The 23,985-nt window shown below is 40.7% G+C and overlaps 1 protein-coding gene across 2 annotated transcripts in view; it reads left to right on the plus strand.

Moving 5' to 3' along the window:
* The window catches only part of LOC114668853 (plexin-A1-like), a 727,343-nt gene that overhangs the window by 303,253 nt on the left and 400,105 nt on the right, over nt 1-23,985 (plus strand). The gene's annotated exons all lie outside the window — the stretch shown is intronic.

The following is a 23,985-nucleotide window of genomic DNA, read 5'->3' on the forward strand; positions in this document are numbered from 1 at the left end:
GTCACGATCGTGTCCTGTCTGCTCATGTGATTACAACATGGGTGTGTAATTTCGAAGAAATGGGTTTAGCCTTAAAAAAGAAGCCCCCAGGTGGAGCCACTTCACATACCACCCAACAATTGATGGCAGCTATTCAACGATTACTTGGAAGGCGCGTCATTTCACACAACGGTGACATTCCATGGCCACCGAGCTCTCCGGATCTCACTGTTTGTGATTTTTTTTCTGAGGGGACATCTTTAAAGCAAAGTATACCGCACATGTCCTGCAACCATTGCTGAACTAAAAAGGAGGATTGAAGAGGAAATCGCTGGCATTCCTCTTGACATGTTACGTCGAGCAATGCAGAATTTCCACAACAGGCTGTCAGAATGTCCATTTCTCCATACACAATACCTACGTGATGTTCTCTTCAAAACATAAAATGAATATTGAATGAATATTGATTACCATCATTAATTGCATATCGTGTAGAATACATTTCATCATTAAATGTATTTTATAATGTGTTTATTCATGCACTGAACATAAATTGAAGATTTCTAGTTTCCCTGCACCACCCTGTGTATGTGTGTGTGTGTATATGTGTATGTGTGTGTGTGTGTGTGTGTGTGTGTGTGTGTGTGTGTGTGTATATATATATATATATATATATATATATATATATATATATATATATATATATATATATATACAGTATATATATATATATATATATATATATATATAGAGAGAGAGAGAGAGTATTGCCACGCTTGGGTCATAGATTTGCACAGAAACACAGGAGGTTGTAGAAACAGAAACTTTATTCAGACACTGCAAACAAACATGTCTCTTTTTCAAAAGTTTCAATGTGCTCCTTGGCAAGACAGGGATGACAGTTCCATCTCACAATTTAAAAGAATGCAAACATATCTTCCTCTTCAAAGGAGTGCGCATCAGGAGCAGGGAAGGTCTGAGAGAGAGAGAGAGAGAGAAAAGCAAACAAACAATCAAAAACTGACAGGTGCTGTTCAGACTTTAAAGTCTGTGAAGTACCGCGTGGATCACACAATAAATCAGCCGCAAGTGAGCCCAGCAAGCAAGGGAGCAATGTGAAGGTAGTCTTTCAGCATCTTTCTTAACCTGTAGGGGTGCAAACAGCCCCCCAGCTCACAATATATATATAATTATATATATATACAGTATATATATATATATATACATATACTGTAAAGGCGGCACTGTGGAGTAGTGGTAGCACTGATGCCTCGCAGTAAGGAAGCCTGGGTTCGCTTCCCGGGTCCTCCCTGTGTGGAGTTTGCATGTTCTCCCCGTGTCTGCATGGGTTTCCTCCGGGTGCTCCGGTTTCCTCCCACAGTCCAAAGACATGCAGGTTAGGTGTACAGTAATCCCTCGCTATATCGCGCTTCGCCTTTCGCGGCTTCACTCCATCGCGGATTTTATATGTAAGCATATTTAAATATATATCGCGGATTTTTCGCTGCTTCACGGGTTTCTGCGGACAGTGGGTCTTTTAATTTCTGGTACATGCTTCCTCAGTTGGTTTGCCCAGTTGATTTCATACAAGGGACGCTATTGGCAGATGGCTGAGAAGCTACCCAGCTTACTTTTCTCTTTCTCTTGCGCTGACTTTCTCTGATCCTGACGTAGGGGGATTGAGCAGGGGGGCTGTTCGCACACCTAGACGATACGGACGCTCGTCTAAAAATGCTGAAAGATTATCTTCACTTGCTATCTTTTGTGCAGCTGCTTCCTGAAACAACATGCTGCACGGTGCTTCGCATACTTAAAAGCTCGAAGGGCACGTATTGATTTTTGACTGTTTGTTTTTCTCTGTCTCTCTCTCTCTCTCTCTCTCTCTCTCTCTCTCTCTCTCTCCCTGCTCCTGACGGAGGGGGTGTGAGCTGCCGCCTTCAACAGCTTTGTGCCGCAGTGCTTCGCATACTTAAAAGCCAAACAGCCCTATTGATTTGTTTGCTCTTTTCTCTATCTCTGTGACAGTCACTGCTCCTGACACGCACTCCTTTGAAGAGGAAGATATGTTTGCATTCTTTTAATTGCGAGATGGAACTGTCATCTCTGTCTTGTCATGGAGCACAGTTTAAACTTTTGAAAAAGAGACAAATGTTTGTTTGCAGTGTTTGAATAACGTTCCTGTCTCTCTACAACCTCCTGTGTTTCTGCGTAAATCTGTGACCCAAGCATGACAATATAAAAATAACCATATAAACATATGGTTTCTACTTCGCGGATTTTCTTATTTCGCGGGTGGCTCTGGAACGCAACCCCCGCGATGGAGGAGGGTTTACTGTATTGGCGGTCCTAAATTGTCCGTAGTGTGCGCTTGGTGTGTGTGTGTACGTGTGTGTGTGTGTGTGTGTGTGCCCTCTGATGGGCAGGAACCCTGCCCGGGGTTTGTTCCTGCCTTGTGCCCTGTGTTGGCTGGGATTGGCTCCAGCAGACCCCCGTGACCCTGTGTTAGAATATAGCGGGTTGGATAATGGATGGATATATACTGTATGTATACACTGTGTTGGTTTTGTGTGTGTGTATGTATGTATATATATATATGTATATATGTGTATGTATATATATGTATATACTTAATAAACAATTGTATTATTATATATTAACTAAAAATTCCACATTATTCCCCATGAAAAGGACTGTATGAATAAGATATATAATGCTCAAAGCATCGGTGTACAGCGTGACTTTTGGGTGAAACGCAGAACTTACTTCTAGCTCCATTTACATTTACTACTTCTACTAACTCCTTATCTCAGTTCCAGTCCGATCCTCATTTCCTGTAACTGATGCATCATCCTCTCTGATCTTGTGCACCTCCCTGCCTCTTCATCGCATTGCAACCATCTGTAGACCTTAAGAGTAAACCATTCTGAAGCTTTTGTATTCCACTTAAGGCCTCTCCCATTGCCCGCAACCACAGTGCTTTGTATGGTTCATTTGAGCTACATCCCTAGGACAGCAGCATCCTAATTATCATCACCATCATCTCAGGGGTTTAATGTTGTTTGTGTGTAGGTGCTCATCCAGGGCTTACCAAGCATCACCCTACCACATCTGATGATGAGGAAGTGAGAAGCTAATCCTTCTATTCCTTCATTTGTGTTTTTTTATGAGCTGTCATAATGGGGCATTGGTGGCCAGAGTAACAAAAACACAAAATGGAAACGTTGCCCTAAAAATGTAGTTGGAATTTTTTTTTCCCTTGATGAAATGCTGTGGGACCACAGAAATAACTTGGCTGGGCGGATTATGCAGTGAAGTGGCTAAACCGCTTAGCCTCAAACTTAAGGCTCTACCTCCAGACAGATGTTTGGTTCCACATGCGGCTTTCTAAACAGATGTTTGGCAGGAGCAAATGGGCAAAAAGTTTTAAAGAAGCACATGTGACAGCAGCATCTGGTTGTGTTTTCTGGATTAGTCACACCATATATGTTTATGTATATATATGTTATGTCTGTGTGTTATTGAAATGACTATGGCTATACATACACAGTAGGTAGTGCATTGCTGTAATGAGAGAGTGTTTGTCTACTCAGAATAATGGTAAGCAGGCCATAATATTAAAAGATTGTGGTTTTATTATAAATAAACACAAGAAAGTGTATACACAGAAGAAAATCACAAAAACCTTTTACACACAAAGGTATTTGTTCTGCTATAAAGTCGGTGACTTGTCCAATTGTTTACTAAATAATATACTAAATAACAGCCAGCATGTGTTTATACGAGGAAGATCCTGCCAAACCAGTCTTTTAGATTTTTTTGAACAGGCAACTGCAATAGTTGACAATAGCAAAACATTTGACATAATTTAGTTCAAATTTCAGGAAGCCTTTGATACTACAGTCCCACACCGAAAATTATTTCTGAAACTAGAAGCTGTAGGCATCAGAGGTAACATAAACTGGATCTCAAGTTTGTTAACCAACAGGAGGAAAAGTGTACAGATAAGAGGAGAATGCTTCATCAGTGGAGTCGCTCTGGGGCCTGTCCTTGGACCGTTACTTTTTCTATTAATGACTTTGATTCGGGTGTATTTAGTAAACTTGTCAAATTTACAGATGACACCAAGATTAGAGGAAAGGCAGACTTAGAGGAGGTGGCAAAACAATTTAAGAACACATGGACATGCTTCAGAACTGAGCAAACACTTGGAAAATTCAGTTTAATTTAGAAAAGTGCAAAGTGGACAAAAGGATCGTCGGTTATACATTTACATCATTTAGCAGACGCTCTTATCCAGAGCGACTTACAACAGTGTTTGTTAGTTTTTTTCGCATACCCCTTGGGGTCACAGTGCAGGGTCAGCCATTGTACAGCGCCCCCTGGAGCAATTACAGGTTAAGGGCCTTGCTCAAGGGCCCAGCAGAGTAGGATCTCTTTTGGCACTGACGGGGATTCGAACCGGCAACCTTCGGGATACCAGCGCAGATCCTTAGCCTCAGAGCCACCACTCCACTGCAAGATGAGAGACACTCTCCTACAGGAAGCAACCTCTGTAAGGGTTTTAGGAGTTTATGCTGACACAATATAATACAATATATATAATTAAGAATATCATTCAATATATATTATTAATAATAAGTGATGAGCAGAAGTGATTAAAAGGGCATATAAAATGTTAGGTTGAATATAAATTGAAAGACGTTGTGCTCAGACTGTATAATGCACCACTGACACCACATCTGGACTACTGCAGTTCTGTTCGCCATGGTACAAAAAAAGACATAGCAGCACTTAAAGTTGTGCAGAGGAGAGCAGCCAAGTGTATCCCTGGACTTAGAGACGTGTCCTACAATGAATGAAACCTGTTGAGTCTCAAGCAGAGAAGACTTTGTCAGGACCTCTCGAAGGCATTGATGAAGTAGATCCTTCTTTAACTAAACAGTGAATATAGAACTCAAGGACACCAGTGGAAATTGAGAGGAAGTGCATTAACAAATAAAGCCAGGAAGTACTTCTTCACTCAAAGGGTTGTGGGAGTTTGGAGCAAACTATGGAGACATGTAATTGAGACAGAAACTTTGACAACCTTTTAAGAAGTATCTGGAAGAGAGATACTGGAACAGCTTTGCTATCAGCTAAATAAACACAATTGATGAATTGAATGGTCTAATTTGGTATGTTCTTATAGGCAATCCTTTTCTCTCTGTTACACAGTGCCTTTCATATGTATGCATTTATCTCATTCAGTTTTTTTGTCTATCTGTCTCTTTGTCTGTCTAATCCTGCCTACTATACTAAAATCTGTCTCTCTGTCTAATCCTGCCTACTATACTAAAATCTATCTATCTATCTATCTATCTATCTATCTATCTATCTATCTATCTATCTATCTATCTATCTATCTATCTATCTATCTATCTATCTATCTATCTATCTATCTATCTATCTATCTATCTATCTATCTATCTATCTATCTATCTATCTATCGTACTCTAAAGTGCCCACCGTTCTTGCACCCCTCACCTCTCCTTCCCTCTTTTGTTATTTGGCCTCTACTCCTCCCACTTTGTGTATTCAGTACCTCAAAGGTGTTCAGGTTGCTTTTTGAACAAATCACTTTTGGGAAAGGAAGAATCCAGAGGTTTTAAGTAAAGGTCCACAATTGATTACTAATACGTGCTGATCATGGCGTTAGGAGTGATGTTGTGTCACGTATTGGTTAGGCATGCATGTAAGATCTTCATTGTGCTCGGTATGCGTGATAAACTGTAAACATGAGGTGTGAAGTGTAATTCACCGAGAGACGCCTTTCAACCTCTGCTAGGGTTACTTACAGGCCAATCTGTGTCTCTGCGGTTGTGTGTCTTGGCTAATACTTAAAGGCACCTTTAGTATCTTCTGGCTGCCTGCCCCTTTTAATATGCAGATGTGTTTTACCTGAACCCTTTGCTGCCACCCAGTGGCTAGAAGATGTCCTCCAGGCGCTTCTATCCTGATCTTTGTCGATTTTGTCACCCAATTTCTGGGACACCTTTTAAACAAACAAGGTGTACTGCTCTCTGGTGGTACCTTTCCTTCCCTACTGACATGACAGTGTGTGTTGGTCTCACTAGTGCCTCCTTCTCCATCTTTCCTAGAGTCTTGACAGGCCCTCCCACTACCCTGTGCCACCTTTGAATGCCTGCTAACACTGTGATCACCAGGAGACCCATCAACAATCACATAGTGACATGTGCATTTTAATATATGAATGAAACTTTATTGCTTGTATTATAAGGGTCTGCTCTGTGTGTGTCCAGCTATAAATTTAACAATAGTCAGAAAAAATTGCATGATATACTATAGCTAGCATCACCACTATTATGTGTAACTGCAGAAAATAATAATATAATACCCGTAATACATAAATTACCTTAACAGCTTAGCTTTGTGTGTCAAAGTCTAAATTCTTTAAAAGTAAAGTTCATTTTAGTCAACAGTGGACAGTCAAGCACAGGGAGAGGCCGATGTGAAAAACAACTTGTGATTCACCAGTGTGAGCGCTGCGGGGAGGAAACCATTGACGTGGTTGAGTGATCTTTGAAGTTTTCCTGTTTTTAATAACTGAAAAGAGATGCCAATGTGGGTGAGTGTGCTATTTCATTACGTACATTACCTGCTTGTTTTCTTGTTTGTGATGTATTTGTGTCATGAGTAGAGGACACTTTCAGGACTGCAGTCCAAACAGACCCCTCACTGGATCTGACGTTTTTAGTAAGCAGATGCTTTGCCTTAAGAAAACAGCAGGAACACCAACTTAGACAAATTCAACTTTTAAGACTGATAAAAGATAAGAGTGAGACAGAGAGAGAGTGTGTGTGTGTGTATGTACATTTCCTACAAATGGTATTCACCCCACTGGACGTTGTATTGTTATACAACATTAAAACACAGTGGATTTAATTTGGCTTTTTAACATTGATCAACAGATAAGGACTCTTTAATGCCAAAGTGAAAATGGGTCCCTGGAAAGTGGTCTGAATTCATGAGACATAAATGTCCACCCCGATTTAATATGGCCCCCCTAAATCATCATTGGTGCAGCTCGTTGGTTGATAGTCACATGGAGATCTCCTGTCTGAGGTTTCAGTTGATTGTAGTCTAAATGTAGAAGGTCCAACTCATGCTGAGTCAGTATGGTGACCCTGTCATTCACTGTTCTACGTTTATTTATTTGACTGATGCCTTTATCCAAGGAAACCTGCAGCATTTCAGATTCAATTGGTTACATTTCTTTTGTTTTCCATTGACTTGCTGATGGTCACACGGTGTCAGTAGTAGGATATGAACCCGCTGGGTTTGAAGTCCGAAACCTTAATCACTACACCGCCCTGCCACATCTACACAGTGAAGAACACTCCAAGCAACTCCACGCAAAGGTGATCGAAAGCACAAGTCAGAGGATGGAGATCAGAAAATCTTCAAGGTACAGAATATCCCTCGGTGTCTAGTTAGATCAATCATTAAGAAATGGAAAGAGTGTGGCACAGCTCTTTAAAGTAGACCATTTACAAAAACCGGCGTGATCGTGCAAGAAGATGACTAATGTGCAAGGCCACCAAGAAACCTTTGAGAACTCTGAAGGATTTTCAAGCTACAGTGGAGGAGACTGAAGAGACTGCAGACAACATCTGCTGCCCGGGTGTTTTCACGGTTTGCAGCTTTATGAGAGAGCGGCAAAGAGAAAACCGCTGTTAAAATTAAAATCACACATGACACCTCATCGAGAGTTTGTCAGAAGGCACATAGGAAACTCTAAAGACAACTGGAAGAAGGTTCTACTTTATGGTGAGATTTTTTTGCCATCAGACTAAATGCCAATGTTACACTGCACATCATCAAACACACTCCATCCGTGCCATGAAGTACAGTGATGGCAGCATCAGGCTGTGGGGATGCTTCTCTGCAGTAGGCCCTGGAAGGCAGATGTGAAAACGAATGCAGCAAAATATAGTCTTGGAGTAAAAAACCCGGTAGAATCCACAAGGAACTTGAACCTCGGGAGACGAGTTGTTCTCCAGGAGGATGAAGCATTAATTGAAAGCCACACTGGAATGGCTTGAAACAGGAACGTTAATTTCTGAGTTCAGTCGGAGTTCCATCTGAGAATTTGTGGTTGGACTTAAACAAAGGCTGCACACTCACGATCTCCATGCAGCCTAACAGAGCTTGGGCAGTTTTACAAAGAAGAATGGAGGAAAATGGCAATGTGCAGATGTGCAAAGCTGACAGAGGGAGACTTGTGCTCTCTCAGCTGTCATGGCTGAAGGAGGTTCATCTACTTGAAGAGGGTGAATACTTATAAGATTAACTGTTTTTTGCATTATATGTGTCATTAATTTAAATCTCTTTCCAGGGATTCATTTTCACTTTGACTTTAAACAGTATTTTGCTGTTGATCAGCACAGTGTTGCAGTTCTTAGCCTCACCATTGCAGTGACTTGCGGTTTGACATATGGCACAGCCACTGCGCTCTGAAGTTACCTGTCATTCCTATGCTTATGCAAGTTTTCCTCAACATTCTATTTTTTATTTTTTTAAATGTTTCTCAGATTGTGTGTTCCATTGATTGTGGCTCACTGTGCCCTATGCTCTTATTTGCCTTACTCGATTGGTTCCTGCCTTATGCACAATGGTAAAGAGATAGGCTCCAACACTCTAACTCTGTAATCCAAAAAATACCGTTGTCTCTCAATTATAAAAAAAAAATCTTGGAAGTCTTGGAAGGAGACGAGACGTGATTTTCTCTGAGACACTTAAACGTCCCTCGAGTCAAAAGGACAGCTGCTGTACAGGCTCTTAAATGTTCGAAGCGCTGTGCGACAAGCTGAACACGCAGCTCTGCAGCAGCAGCAAGCCAGCAGCTGATCCGACCGCATCTCCTTAGTATGCATTCAGCCCCCCACCCCAAATCCCACCACCACCACGCGAGCGGCAGATACATGAAGTGGCTGGCACGTAGCGCACCCCAGGGGGGGGGGAAGCGAGCAGTGGGAAAAGCCCCCTAATCAATGAAAAGATGTAATTATAAGAATAAACTGAAATAAAGTTTTTCTAAATGTATTTATATTAAGGAGAGCAGGAGACTCAAAAAAGTTTGGGGATGGCCACCCCATATACTGAAAAAGCAGCAATAAACACGTCGTTACAATTGGAGTTCAAAACAGAACTGAGTACGGAGGGTGAAACGGAGACATTTATATGGGGATGGATCAGGGTGGCCAGAAGAGGAAGTGATGTCTTCAGTGGGTGGATTCTGAGGAGGAAGATGTCATCAGAGGGAGGGATGATGGTGACGTCACTGTTTGGCTGGTTTTTTTGCTAGTCTGCAAAGGGACAAAAGGAGAAAGGATCAAATGACAGCGCCAACCCCTGGTCTGGCTGAGAAATAACATCATTTGAGCCCATCAACCTTCTCTCCCAAGCGCACGTGTGTGACAATGTGTATAAAAAGTACCACTTTTTATTATCCCAATAGTTTGGCATTGCCATATTATATTTTTGGAAAATTCCTGTTTCTAAAATATTTTTTAAACAATTTCTCTGGCTCATCAGTTTTTGTCTACCTAAAATCATAAGACAAGTGCCCAATCCTCCCAACTCGCAGCTAGGAATCTGCCATAGAAAATCAAAATGAAACACTGCAGCTGGGAATAGAGCATGGCCTTTCCAGATTGCTGCTAGGAAGTGTGCCAGCACGTTCTCCAGACGTGTCGACAGATGCCCAGAGATTGGACTGTGGCACAGCGGAGACGCTGGTGATTTATTCGCTGGGACTGGCAGGGTATTTACAGCACAAAGAGTTCACTATTGACATGTGACATTCATGCTGCAGAGCGAAAGGCGTGGGTTTGGGGAGGACAATGGTAATTCATTGTTAAGCTGAGTGCAGCTCTTGGCCTCCATAGGCAGAGTACCACACGTCTTTCCTCACACCCACTTAATATTACCTGTGGCAGATTTGCACAGACTGTGACCAATTGAGAGTATGCAGCACCTGCCGTTTGACCGAGGCTCCCCCATTTGTCAAACTTCCCAAGCCGTCCTGCATCCTCATGCATTTTGTGTAAGAGGAGGTGAATCCACTCCACTCTACTACACGAGCTTCCACAAACATTGTCATTTGAAGAGGCCGACGCTCAAGTGGGATAATCTGACTGGGGAAGTAGCTTAGCGGAAAACAAACCAAAAGGATATTTTTTGGACACTGGGAACAACTAAAATATGTTGAAACCACCAACCATGGAGGGTGTGGGAGGTGTATCACTGTCAGTTTCGTTTGCTTCAACACACGTTCAGGAAGGCGTCTCGCTGCAGTGCGTCACACACAGCTGCCTGGAAGATAAGACAGTTGAACAAAAGTCAAAGGTTACTTCAAGCTGTAATTGTGATATGCCTTCCGTAGGTGTCTGTATTGCATCCCACCATCAAGTCGGAGCTGTGTGGGGGTGACCCCACTCTCTGCTGATGGACCACATACCCCGTAGTGTTGTGGGCAGACAGAGAAGCTGCTTTGGCTTCAACGTTGTGCCTCCCAGAGTTCAGAGCTCACTTGAAAGGAACTGAAATCACTAAGATGGAGAGGCTGGCTGTACTCGGAAGAGCCTCTGCATCTTATGCAATGAACAGTTTTGCAGAGTAAAATGAGAAGAAGAGAGAGGGGGAAGGATCACACCTTCAGGTCCTCTCGTCAGCTCCGCTTGTGGTGCGTGGGAGTGATTTGCACACAAAACTGATGTGTTAGAGTTTTTTAGGCTGGGGAGACTGAAAGCCAGAACTTCAAAGTTTTTCTTAAAACAGTAATGGTAATAATATACTTTTAATATAGATATAATTGTATATGTAAGTAAAAATGTGGAAAAGTGTTTTTCCCCTTTTCCAGTAGGCTGTCATTGCTAGGTTACATTTTTCGGAGTGTTCACTTTTGTAAAAAAAATTAAGAAAAAAAAAATTGTTTTGGCTGCCACAATCCTGTAAAATAATCAGTGACATTGAGTAAAAATTTATATAAGTTTTTATAAGTGCCCTGATTTCTTAGTAGGTAGATGGTCATGAATAGCAATTTCTAATTCCTTTCAGTCGTGCAATAATTAGACATAATCCTGCATTTTTTTTCTTGGCCAACACAGTGGGTGCATGACTCAAATAGATTAATTAATCCAAAAATGAATTGGTTTATTCCATTAATTTTTAAATCTTTTGGCCATATTTCACTCAATTTTAATGCTAAATCTCGAGTGATAAACACTTCAATGGCATAATAGTCTCACAGCTCCCGTGTCTTGTGTTTAGATCTCTACAAAATCCTTGACAATCGTATTTGCTTGCTCCACTGGTGTCAGTTTTTGAACTGGGCCAGTATGGCCAAGAATCCATTGGTAGATGCTGATATTGTTCTGCTAACAGATAGAAGGGATAGGGCTGAATCGGTAGTAGACCAGGACATGAATGCATAGTCGAATAAGCAGGCACAGTCTTAGCCGGGAGGTCGGTAATATGAAAAGACAAGAACTAAAATGTAGTCAATATTCAGGAAACCACTTATCAAAACCTAATGTCAAAAAAGTCAAAAATTTAATGCAAGTTCTCTTGGAGAGTATCCACAATCTTGGATGTAGAGCCTAGCGAGGAATGGCGTGGAAATAGTGACGTCACATGGGGAAACTTTCAATAGGTGCGGTTTCTTGCTCTTCGTCACTTCGTTTTGAGTGGATGTCGAGTTGTACGGTTATCCTAACCACACACTGAATGCTTTTAAGAAAGGATCTGCCGCTACTCTTGTGGTCTGCCAACTATGTCCTGCATCTTAGCAACAAAAACCCAAAATGGCGTCACAGAAAATGCAAATTATAATGATAGCAAAAATTAACTTTGCATAGAAAGAATATATTTTGAGAATAACCATAAATTCTGATTTGCTGAAACTTTAAATCCTGAAAATTACACTCTGTGCATTAGAAAAAATGTATTCTAGTAGCAAAAAAAAATTAGTTTCCAAAATCCTAATCGTTTTGTATCTACTTTTTTAGACTGAGCAAATAAAGAATGTGTTAATGATTAATTGTGCCCACAGGTACGTTTCTTATCAGTTGAAACACTTTTTAATGCTCCTCTACTAAAAGTGATTCAGCAGCAGGTATTCTGGTTTGAATTGTTGAAAGTGTGGATTCTTTCTCACTCATATATGCCAGTACCAAGTAAAAATAAGAGATGAGACAATTACTGACAATTTCATCTACCTTCACACTACTGCTAAATTAGTTACAACTATGAAATTGCATTTTTAAATGAAACCAACCTCTGCCCATACCAGCATTTTCTAATCATTTGCAAAAGTATTTCTGTTCACACTTAAACGATCAAAAATGGATTTGATGTAGGCGTTCATCCACATTAGCAAAAATCCTTGAAGGGATTAACACCGCTGGCCACAGGATTTATCACAATACCGTAACGACCGGTCAGCTATTTGCCTTCAGTGCATATATGCAGCATTTAAACAGTATAAAATGTAATTCAGGTGCATACAGGTTAGCAACGCAACACATGCCATGGAAAGCAGCTCTTCTATACACGCTATGCTGGAATAAGATTTTCTCCTGTGAAGGGTGACCAATCAAGTAATGAGACATCATAATGAGCAGGAACCAATCAGGGATGAGCCATGTAATAAGCTTGAACCAATCAGAGTCTGTGTTTTCAAAAAATTGTATTTCCACGCATCCACAATTAAACACTGAGCCAGTAGTTTCAGAATTGTATGGCATTTTCAAAATTATCCATTTTCTTGGGAAGAAAACTTCGAGGTGGTGTGGATAAAAGGGCGAAAAAGGAGACTAATGCCTGCATTTTTATTCGAAAATGTAGTAGCATGGAAGGGGCTATAGACTGGTTTATCTAAACTGATGGCATCACTTTTAGTTTCGGTCCTGTCAAAATACATCAATTACTCATGTACTGTTATGTAACATGATGTTTTCAAAGGATTATTTTACTCTTAATAACCCGTATAAAGCAACAGTAAAGTGGTTGCAATGAGGCCTACTAAAATACATTCTGTCACTTTAGAATAGTCAGAGGTACCTTAAGTGAGACATATTTCTCCTGATATTGTACACTTAAGTATAAGACTTGTAAATTCTTCATATTCACTTTCAGTATGATACTTGTAAATTCTTCATATTCACTCTCAGTATAAGACTAAACTATAATTTTTCATATTATTATATTTCAGTATGATACTTGTAAATTCTTCATATTCACTCTCAGTATAAGACTTAAGTATAATCTTCACATTATTATATTTCAGTATAATACTTGTAAATTCTTCATATTCACTTTCAGTACAAGACTTAAGTATAATTCTTCATATTCACTTTCAGTATGATACTTGTAAATTCTTCATATTCACTTTCAGTATGATACTTGTAAATTCTTCACATTCACTTTCAGTACAAGACTTAAATATAATTCTTCATATTCACTTTCAGTATAATACTTGTAAATTCTTGATATTCACTTTCAGTATGATACTTGTTAATTCTTCATATTCACTCTCAGAAAAGACTTAATTATAATTCTTCATATTATTATATTTCAGTACAATACTTGTACTGAAAGTGAATATGAAGAATTTACAAGTATTGTACTGAGGTGAATATGAATACTTAAGTCTTGTACTGAAAGTGAATATGAAGAATTTACAAGACTTAAGTATTCATATTCACTCTCAGTACAAGACTTAAGTATAATTCTTCATATTCACTTTCAGTATAATACTTGTAAATTCTTCATATTCACTCTCAGTATAATACTTGTAAATTCTTCATATTCACTTTCAGTATAATACTTGTAAATTCTTCATATTCACATGTAATCTTAACAGCATACCACAAGCTCCTAATATGCCACCCCACACAAGGGTCAACACTCACTTTATTGACGCTTTATAACTAACACCACCAGGGGCCTTTCATAAGGTTTTATTACACAATGAGCAATAGATACCTGTTTGAAATATCCAAAAAGTGTTTCCAAAGGGTTTCATTTAGAATGGATGAGTGAGTGCATGGGCTTCCAAATCCAGGGCTGGTCCTGGCCTAGCCATGCTTCATCCATACAACTCTGTTAGGGGACACTTGGAAGTCACAAATGGATAGGTCCATATTTTTCTTGGATCATTTTTGTGGAAACGAAGTCAAACATGCTGAGCATCCTGATGTTGATGTGGTTGGCAAAAGGGAGGGTCTCAAACCAGACATGACTTTATACTGCAACGCGTCTGGTATGAGGCAGATTTTTATTTTTTTTTTAGTTTCTTCTTCTTCTTCTCCCCTTGGACTTGGGCGACAGCCAGACAAAATGGGCAAACACGGCCTGCTCAGAGAGTGGTATCTTTACGAGACACACTGCTCTGTTGTAGCTGTGAGTCATTTGTTCCCCTTGGCAAAGCCGTACAAAGTATGCAGATAGGAAAAAAAAAAAGCTTGCAAGATGGCCATTCAATTTGAGCTTAACTCTTAGGCTGCTTTTTATGTCATTCAGACAAGTTGCAAAAGCAGTTTTTGTTTTATGTCTTTTTTCTCAGTTTCTACCTTAAAAAAATCATGTTTTTCAAAAATAAAAGTATACACGTGCCTTTATCCTGATCCCAGTCACACAGAGAGTAGTGCCGTATGGCCAGAGAAGCTGCCAGTGGCTGCATTTTCATGTGTTTGCCTTGGTTTCTGCCTTGAACCTTCATATTGGAGTTGTGCTTGCTGTTAATAATTGCGATTTCAGATTTGTCAGGTCTATCTGGTGTTGCACATGGTATCCATCAGTGCTGCACATTTCATGTTTGCTGTGGTTTTAGTGTTCAACTAGTGAAACAGGCACCCCTGTGGTCCTTAAATAAAAACCAAGTTAAAGATAAGGAGCTCTTAATATTTCTTATGTTTTCTAAAGAGTTTCTTTTTACAGTTCCTCTAGAAGTCATAATGCATTTTATTTGTTCTGGTGGCTCATCTAGAGCAAGCGCAACCTTTCTCTTTTGGCAGTTTGGCGTGTATGACATTGCTGATATAACTTTGCAAAGTGGTGGTCTATAAAGAAACATCATTGTAAGTAAGGATGTGAAAGCAGTATATTCATATTATCAGAAGTTTTGACTATTTGGTGATCGTTTCGATTGTTGTTGTGCATTTCTGTTTCTGGAACGTTCTTGCATTCTGTATGCTGGAATTTGTATTACATGCCTATAAGCCATCATGTTTGCCTGCTGCTCGATTGTTCTGTGTTCAGGATTACTGCCTGCTTGTCAGTGTGATTAAGCGTTTTGATTTCTTGTACTTACACTGAACGCTTTCAATTAAGGATCTGCATCCATAAAACAATTTGCTCGACACTCGGCAGATGTTACTGCTCTTCATTTTAATTTCTGCCATTATAGTGGTTGTAATTGATTTTGCTATCACTTTGTTGTAAACACATGACAAAAGGACACACTTTGATGTCCTTTTATTTATGAATAAATAGCTGAGCCCATGTAGTAGTGAAACAGGACAAACTTTAAAAATCAATAGACGTTGGCACTGTATCTGATCGTGTTCAGGTCTGACATGAGAGCGGGAGAAAAGCATGTGGCCGTGATATCTCTGGCAATCAACACACCCACGGTCCACTCAAATCTCATTCATGTGAATGCTATGGTCAGACACAGTTCCTGCACTCTCAGCTCTAAGCGGGGTTGGAAATAAAAGACAAAGAGTAGAAGACAAAGTAGAACGGCATAAACAGGTTAAAAAATGTTGGCACGATACACGTGCAGAGCAGGTTAGAGATTATGAAAGCACTAAAATTCAAAAGCCTCAAAAAACTGATAATAAAGATCACATTAGCACTAACAAACTAAAATTATTACGCGGTGAAATAACGGAACAGTGAAAAGAGATTGAATATATGGACATAGCTGATATGACGGAAGTATGTAGATATTGTTTGGCTTTAAACTTTAAGTCGGAGACTTGTAGATCGTCTAATTCATGTTGCCATCAGAAAAAAGTAGTGTCTCTTCCCAATGAAGAGGCGTATCCATGAGAATTGAAAGATTTGTTGTTTGGTGAAAGTGAAATCCACATACGCAAACAACAGAGACGCAAAGTGACTGGTGTGTAGCGCAGGCCGTGGGGGTTGGCGAGCGAAGCCCCTTAGTGTGCGTGTGTATGTATATATATTGTGATAAGCTGCCCGGACACAGACAGACGGATACCATGTTAAAGTCCACCACACGTTTATTATACATAATCACAGTCCAATAAAGTGCACAACCCAGTGCCTCAAGCACCAAACTCCCCCAAAGTCCAGGCCTCTCTCAGTCTCTGCCTGCTCTTCAGGCCGCCTCCACTCTCCTGCAAACAAACCTTGTCCACTCCTCACCCGACTCCCGTCCTCCTTTGCAGGGAGGCGGCCCCTTTTATAAGTACCCAGATGGGATCTAGGTGATCCCCGACACTCCCTAGACACTCCCCTGTGTGGCGGAAGAGCCGGCTGTGTTCCCAGAAGCCCTCCGGGTGTTCCCAGTCTTCTTCCCCCCAGCACTTCCTGGTGTGGCGGAAGTGTTGGGGTTCCGGGTCCTTCAGGCATGGGAGCGCCCCCGGTGGAGACCACGGGCCCCTACTGCACCCGTGGCCCCCAAAGGAACCAGCAAGGCCCTTAACCTGCAATCACTAAGCACTTTGAGTAATGAGAAAAGCGCTTTATAAATGCAAAAAATTATTTATTATTATTAATTATATATATAGATATAGATATGGATGAAATGTGATGTTCAACAAGCAACACTTATGATTATGTCACTGTGCATTTTTCCATCTTTGTTATTCTTGCATTCTGTATCCTACACTTGATGCTCAGCAGGTGTTGCTGCTCATGTGCTTCTTCTTCCTTTCTATGGTTGTTCTTCACATAATCAGCTTCTGCAATATTCTTGACACTCAATACATGTTGCTGCTCATGGTCTTCTTTCTTTTTGTGGTGTTCTTCATCACTCGGCTCAGGCTGAACTTGGGATGGCACATGCACGCACCTCACTTCTCACTATGAAAGACCTGTAAGGAGCAAATGTTAATGACACAGATGAAGAGACACAACTTCGAAATGAAGCAAATGCCGCGGCTCAACAATGTGCAAGTGAAACAACTCAGGCTTGAAGTTTTCACTAAAAACATTGTCTATCTGGAGTTATTTTCTTAAGACAAACATTAATATGACTCATATGCCAGTGATACGGCTAAGATATGGCTTCACCACTGTCTTCTTATGAAAGCCAGCAGGGCAGCAAGCACAGGTGGGTCAATGTCCTCTGCACTGGGTAACTCTTAAGAGTTAGCTGACGCCTCTCATATAGTAAAACTGCTAGGGAGTCTTCGGGTTGTTTTTTGTCCTGAAGACCACACGCAGCTAGTTTAAAAATATTTCTGCTTTTTCTACTAAAGTCATAACAGAAAACAGCATTGGATGGAGTGCCAGTCTATCGCAAAGCTCACTGATGCACACATCTAAAGTACATACAGTAGTATGTAGCACAGTTTCTCTCGGGTGGGGATTGAATTCTCTTTTATATGTAATGTTATCTTCTTCATTGTTTAAGTTAGACTTGATCGTATGGAATGTTATTTTCTTCAGATAAAATTAAAAAAAAGAAAATAAAGTACAGAGTGCTCATTTGCAATCACTAGAGACCTTCCCTGATTTTGGGAGTATTGAAGGAAAACCCATGGTAGCGTTATGAGAAAGTGTAAACTCCACACAAAAAATAGAATTTTTTGCAAAGCAAAGCAGGAACCACCCCATATGAGACGTCTAAATAGTGAGTTTGAACAGAAAGTATCTTGAATAGCTTGGATGTAAATTCAAATTATTATAATAGATGTGATTTGTAAAAGAAAAAAAAAAATCATATTGGCACCAAAAAGATTTGGGCAAATGCCTGGGCAATGCAATGTCACAGCGTCAAAGGTATCACGTTTCTGTTTTTCCAGTCAGGGTGCACAGGATGAGTGTGGGCAGCGGGCACCTCGAGAGAGGGAGCGGGAGAAAGAGGGAGAGCGAGAAAAACCACTCGCCTCCTCTTTGATATCAGAAATGTTTTTTTAATGTACTGTGAGCTAACGGAGCGCTCCCAGAGTCTAACAAGGAGATTATTGATGTCGGCACGCTAGGTTAGCAGTTAGTCTGAGATGACAAGAAATTATTTGCTGTCACCATGCAAAATAGAAAGCAATGTGGGAGACTTCATTTGTTTCAATTAGCTGTGCGCAATCGGTGATTAATTTTTATCAGCAGTGCTATAAGTATTAAAACAAACATGCAAAGGAAAAATAATAATGAAGAAAACAAGTTGCATGCATGGAGCAGTAAACTTTATTTATTCGCTCAGTGATTTTTATTTTTGTCTTACTTTTTTACACAATTTAGGGGGCTGTGACTACTACAGGACAGGCCTGGAGGCGGAAGGGGCGTCAGTCCATCACAGAACACACTTATGCACACACACACATACATATACGTTGCACTTTATTTATGCTTTCATCACTTATTATTATTAAGACCAGTGCAATGAGTTATTTAATTTCTTTAGAAAGTTTCAGAGAAGTTCAAGTTGCTAAAAACAATAGCTGAATCAAAGTTTTAAATTATTTTCACATGCTAAAATGAATAATAAACAGACACCAGCCCATCCAACATGAAACAACTGCTTAATTTTGCACCCTGTGACAGACATCCTAGCACCCCTTCCAGTGTTATTTCCTACACTGTTGTTACGAGATACTTTAGAATGGCTAAAGATTATTGTAAAAAAAAAAAAACATTTAAAGATCAGGAGAGTCTTCTTTAGATAAAAACCACAATCAGAAATAGCAAAGGGTCAAAAGTAAACAGGCAACAAAGAATCAGAGCGGTCAAAGACAAAATAAAATTCAGGAACCAAACACCAGATGTAGAGTTCAGGATTCACTGGGGCAACAAGCTAAATGGAATTGAGACGTAAAGTATCCAGGAGGGATAACACACCATAATGTCGCCATGCCCTTTATAGAATCATATCCTTAAAATGCGCTCAAAATGTGCCTAATGCTATCAGGATAGTCTCCGGCCCCCCATGACTATGAATTGCCTTAAGCAATTTTGAGAATCTAATGTAATTTATTTTTATGCCACAATTAGTTTTTTAGGTTTGGTATCCTTCATGACAACCGTGGGTGCACAGGGTTGTAGTTTGAGTGATGAGGCCAGGAGGTGATTTTGGATTTGTGCCTTTCATTCATTCATGGTGTCCTATCTCAAGATGGTTCCTGCACTGGAACCCAGTACGTTTAGGATAGTCTCCAGCTGCCTTTGACCCTGAATTGGTTTGAATGTGTCACTCACACGGGTCAAATTTACAGTCGGCCATCAACCTCATCTTAGAAATGTGGATGATAAACCAGAGTTTGAGCACCGGCAGTTCATTCATTCAAGGGCTGCATGGTCTTCTAGAGTCCTGGGTTTGAAATCCAGCCCATTGTGCTGAGTAAGTTGAGACACAACCAACTACTGTCATGGAGTTTGGGTGTTCTCCCTAGCTTGGTTTTCCTGTTTTTTCTCCAATATCCTAAGATGTGCAGGTTAGGTTATTTAGTGGACCTAAATGGGCCCAATGTCCCCTGGACAATGGACATGCATTTCCTTAAAGCCCCCAGTGGCACTGGATTAAACCTGTTTGGTGCTGGGCAGAGTTACTTAGACATGCACTTCCATAAAGCCCCCTGTGGCACTGGATTAAACCGGTTTGGTGCTGGACAGTTATTTAGACATGCAGTCCCATCCTGTGACACTGGATTAAACCAGTTTGGTGCTGGACAGAGTTACTTAGACATGTACTTCCATAAAGCTCCCTGTGGCACTGGATTAAACCAGTTTGGTGCTGGACAGAGTTACTTAGACATGTACTTCCATAAAGCCCCCTGTGGCACTGGATTAAACCGGTTTGGTGCTGGACAGTTATTTAGACATGCAGTCCCATCCTGTGACACTGGATTAAACCAGTTTGGTGCTGGACAGAGTTACTTAGACATGTACTTCCATAAAGCTCCCTGTGGCACTGGATTAAACCAGTTTGGTGCTGGACAGAGTTACTTAGACATGTACTTCTATAAAGCCCCCTGTGGCACTGGATTAAACCGGTTTGGTGCTGGACAGTTATTTAGACATGCAGTCCCATCCTGTGACACTGGATTAAACCAGTTTGGTGCTGGACAGAGTTACTTAGACATGTACTTCCATAACGCTCCCTGTGGCACTGGATTAAACCGGTTTGGTGCTGGACGGAGTTACTTAGACATGTACTTCTATAAAGCCCCCTGTGGCACTGGATTAAACCGGTTTGGTGCTGGACAGTTATTTAGACATGCAGTTCCATCCTGTGACACTGGATTAAACCAGTTTGGTGCTGTACAGTTATTTAGACATGCAGTCCCATCCTGTGACACTGGATTAAACCAGTTTGGTGCTGGACAGAGTTACTTAGACATGTACTTCCATAACACTCCCTGTGGCACTGGATTAAACCGGTTTGGTGCTGGACGGAGTTACTTAGACATGTACTTCTATAAAGCCCCCTGTGGCACTGGATTAAACCGGTTTGGTGCTGGACAGTTATTTAGACATGCAGTTCCATCCTGTGACACTGGATTAAACCAGTTTGGTGCTGTACAGTTATTTAGACATGCACTTCCGTAAAGCTCCCTGTGGCACTGGATTAAACCGGTTTGGTGCTGGACAGAGTTATCTATGGGTGTAAAATGATCCCAGACATGCGAACAAAAGTTGAAGTTTTAGCCCAGTTGTTCCACTTCTGCTTGCTGGATTACTTTTTCTTTTTCTTTGCCACTTATGTACTGAGACTTGCTGCTGCTGCTGCTGCTGCGATTTACAGTTGTGAGCCCAGTGTTGCCTGAAGGTGAATTTTCCAAATTGAGCCTTTTTTGTGAACTTGAACGCTATTCTTCTACCGACTTCCATCAAGAATAGATGCAGCCTTTCAAGACAGTTTGCGCATTTCCATTCTTTCTTTCCCACACTGCTTGCCCTCTGGGAATTTCTACTGTATTTTTTTTTTTTTTTTGGTGACCCAAACCTCAAAATGCTCATTTAACAATAAATCTGAAGCGGGTTTGGAGAAGCCAAGCACAGACGACATCTTTGGTGGTCTTTTTCGAAAGCGCCGTCTCCCTCCCACACTTACTCACTCACTCATTCACTCACTTGCTTGCTCTCCTGATAGCCCATTTGAGCCCAGTGGAGCCTAAATGGATTGAAAACAAACACATTTCCAGTGTTTTCTCCCTCCACTTTATCTTCATTCTGTGCTCGCACGTGTTAAAAATAGCCAGCATTAGGTTTCAGCAGCCTAGTAAAATAATCGGGATGCTTGTAAGCAGCCGGGCTCCTTTCGACAGGCAGCATAATGAAATGTGCAGTAGTGTAATGAAATCTTTCACATCGCACGGTGCTGGGCCCTGAGGGAGGAGGTGGTGGTGGATCCTTCACTCTGGCTTGCGTACTGTGAGTAGCAAGGGCCTTGGACTTTGGAGCGGATTGAACTTGGCGTGCTTGCCAGCAGAATTTACTTGAGATGTACCCCGTGTGTTTCATTTTATCTCTGTAGTTGATATGAAATTAAGTTTAAGTAGAAACACTATCATGTGTGGTGCAGGATGAACACCATCCTCACTACCTCCACAGACATGTCATTTTCACACAGAATTTAAAAAACAAATTCATATCTCCTTATACAGAACAGTACACATATTTATAATGAGGCAGAGAGGGAACAATCCAGTGTTTTATCCGGTATGACAGACAAGTAGATTGGAGGAAAGAGAAAGCAGAGGGGCAGAGAGACGTATGGAAAAATAAGGAGGCGATGAAGAATTAGGAAGATACCAAAGAAGAGAAAATTTAGTGAATGTAGCAACTAAGTTTCACAATCCTTTTAGCCCCAGGTAAAGCCTTGTATCATTAATAGATTAAGAGATGCTGTCGTCAAGGTCCTCCAAATAAGAACAGGTTGGTTTCCATAGTGGTGACTTGCGTGTGGGCTAAATGTTCAAACTATGAAACCTAACAGAACAATGCATGGAGTTGCAGGTTACTGTGCCTATGAATTTTCATAGACTTCAAAAACGATGTCAATAATGTCCATAGAGAATCAATTCCGGAAGGATGCTCAAGTCCTGTGGTATACCAGGATGAACATCTTTATTGAATATTTATCTCAACTTCAGTTAAAATAGAAAGTGGAACAGCATTCTTTAATGTCATTACTGGTATTCAACAAGGCTGTATTATTTACCTCTCACAATGACTGATGATTGACTTTATTCTTAGAAACATACAAAGCAGTGAAAAGGATGGCTTTTGATGAAATGACGATCTACAGCTTACAGACTTCGCTGACAATACTACCATGCTGGCCTGAAACTTAAAGTGAATTACAAGAAATGACCAATGAACTAAAATAAATGGTCAAGAAGGGAGGATTAATGATATCTTCTTATATAATACGCTACCGTGGCTGTCCGTTTGTCTGTCCACGATTTTAAATCACCTGTAGCTCACAAACCGTTGGAACTATTGACCTGAAATTTGGTACACATGTACTACGTGACCTCTCCTATCTGCTTTCGGGGTGATGATTGACCTCCAAGGTTATTCCTCTTTTTATTTTTATTTTATTTTATTGTAGAATTAACTCTCTGTGCAGCACACTTGACTTGAGCATTCCTAGTTTTCATCCTCTTTCTCTGTACGTTTAGCATTCGTTTGCTCAGAGGTTGACGCACTTGCTGCTTCCTGAGCAGCTCTTGTTTTCACCACCCTAGCGGCCCACTTCTTCTCTTCTTCTGTCGGCATTTTTTCACATTAAAACTGATTAAGTCAGTGTTTGTGTTGCAATTACTTAGTACGTTTTCCTTAATTTTTCACTTAAGCTGGCACTTCTGCCTCAAGAATGATTTAAGATATGAAGAGGTAGGGGAAGTGATGGCGAAGGTGGTAGGAATGAGAACAGCCACTGCTGAGAGTTGACTCACGTAGTATATGTGTATCAAATTTCAGGTCAATAGTTCAAACAGTTTGTGAGCTACAGGTGATTTAAAATAGTGGACAGACAAACAGACAGCCGCCGTAGCATATTATATAAGAAGAAATATTTGAGCAATTTATTTCTTAACAGATTTACCGATTTTGAAAGGTTCAGTGCTGTTTTACCTCGTTACACTGCTTTACGATGAGGGATTAGAAGAGCTCAATTTTTGAGGTTGCTGACCGTTTTATTTGTTTTACTCTGGATACGAAGAAGGTTATGCTCTTCATACTATGTCTGTAACTTGGTAACTGACGCACATTCTCGTATTTAATTTGATGACTAAGGAATTGTATGTAATATACCCTGCAATGGGTTATCACCGTGCCAGTCCCGGGCGGTGCCAATTACTGCCTAGGTCCTGATGCCTTTGGAATGGGCTCTCCTCCCTCTAACTCTGAATTGAACAACATGGACACAGGGAATGGATTGAAGCTAAAGAAACAGCTGACGTACTCAGAGCAATCTGGCTTGCGAGAAAGCAATAATGATTAGACGTGAAGAACAGCAGCTTAGTGGCAATGTGTTGTATATTGGTCAGACATACCAGGATGGACTTTACTGTACTCTGTAGAGTTTGGATGTAAATTGCTCATACAGGATGTAAAGCTCAATAAAAAGCAATATTAGAGACTGGGCAAAGACACGTGTCCATTTCCAAAAATGAAATGTCGTGTGACTGCTGACATGAGAGTCACGCCGCTGGTGCGAATGATTACATGCAGTTCAATAAGTTGCCATTCAAGCCTAAGTTATTTGAGTCGTCGTTGTTGTTACGTGTTTTTTAACCTGTTCCATTC

Source organism: Erpetoichthys calabaricus, chromosome 18, assembly GCF_900747795.2.
Source record: "Erpetoichthys calabaricus chromosome 18, fErpCal1.3, whole genome shotgun sequence".
Lineage (NCBI taxonomy): Eukaryota > Metazoa > Chordata > Cladistia > Polypteriformes > Polypteridae > Erpetoichthys > Erpetoichthys calabaricus.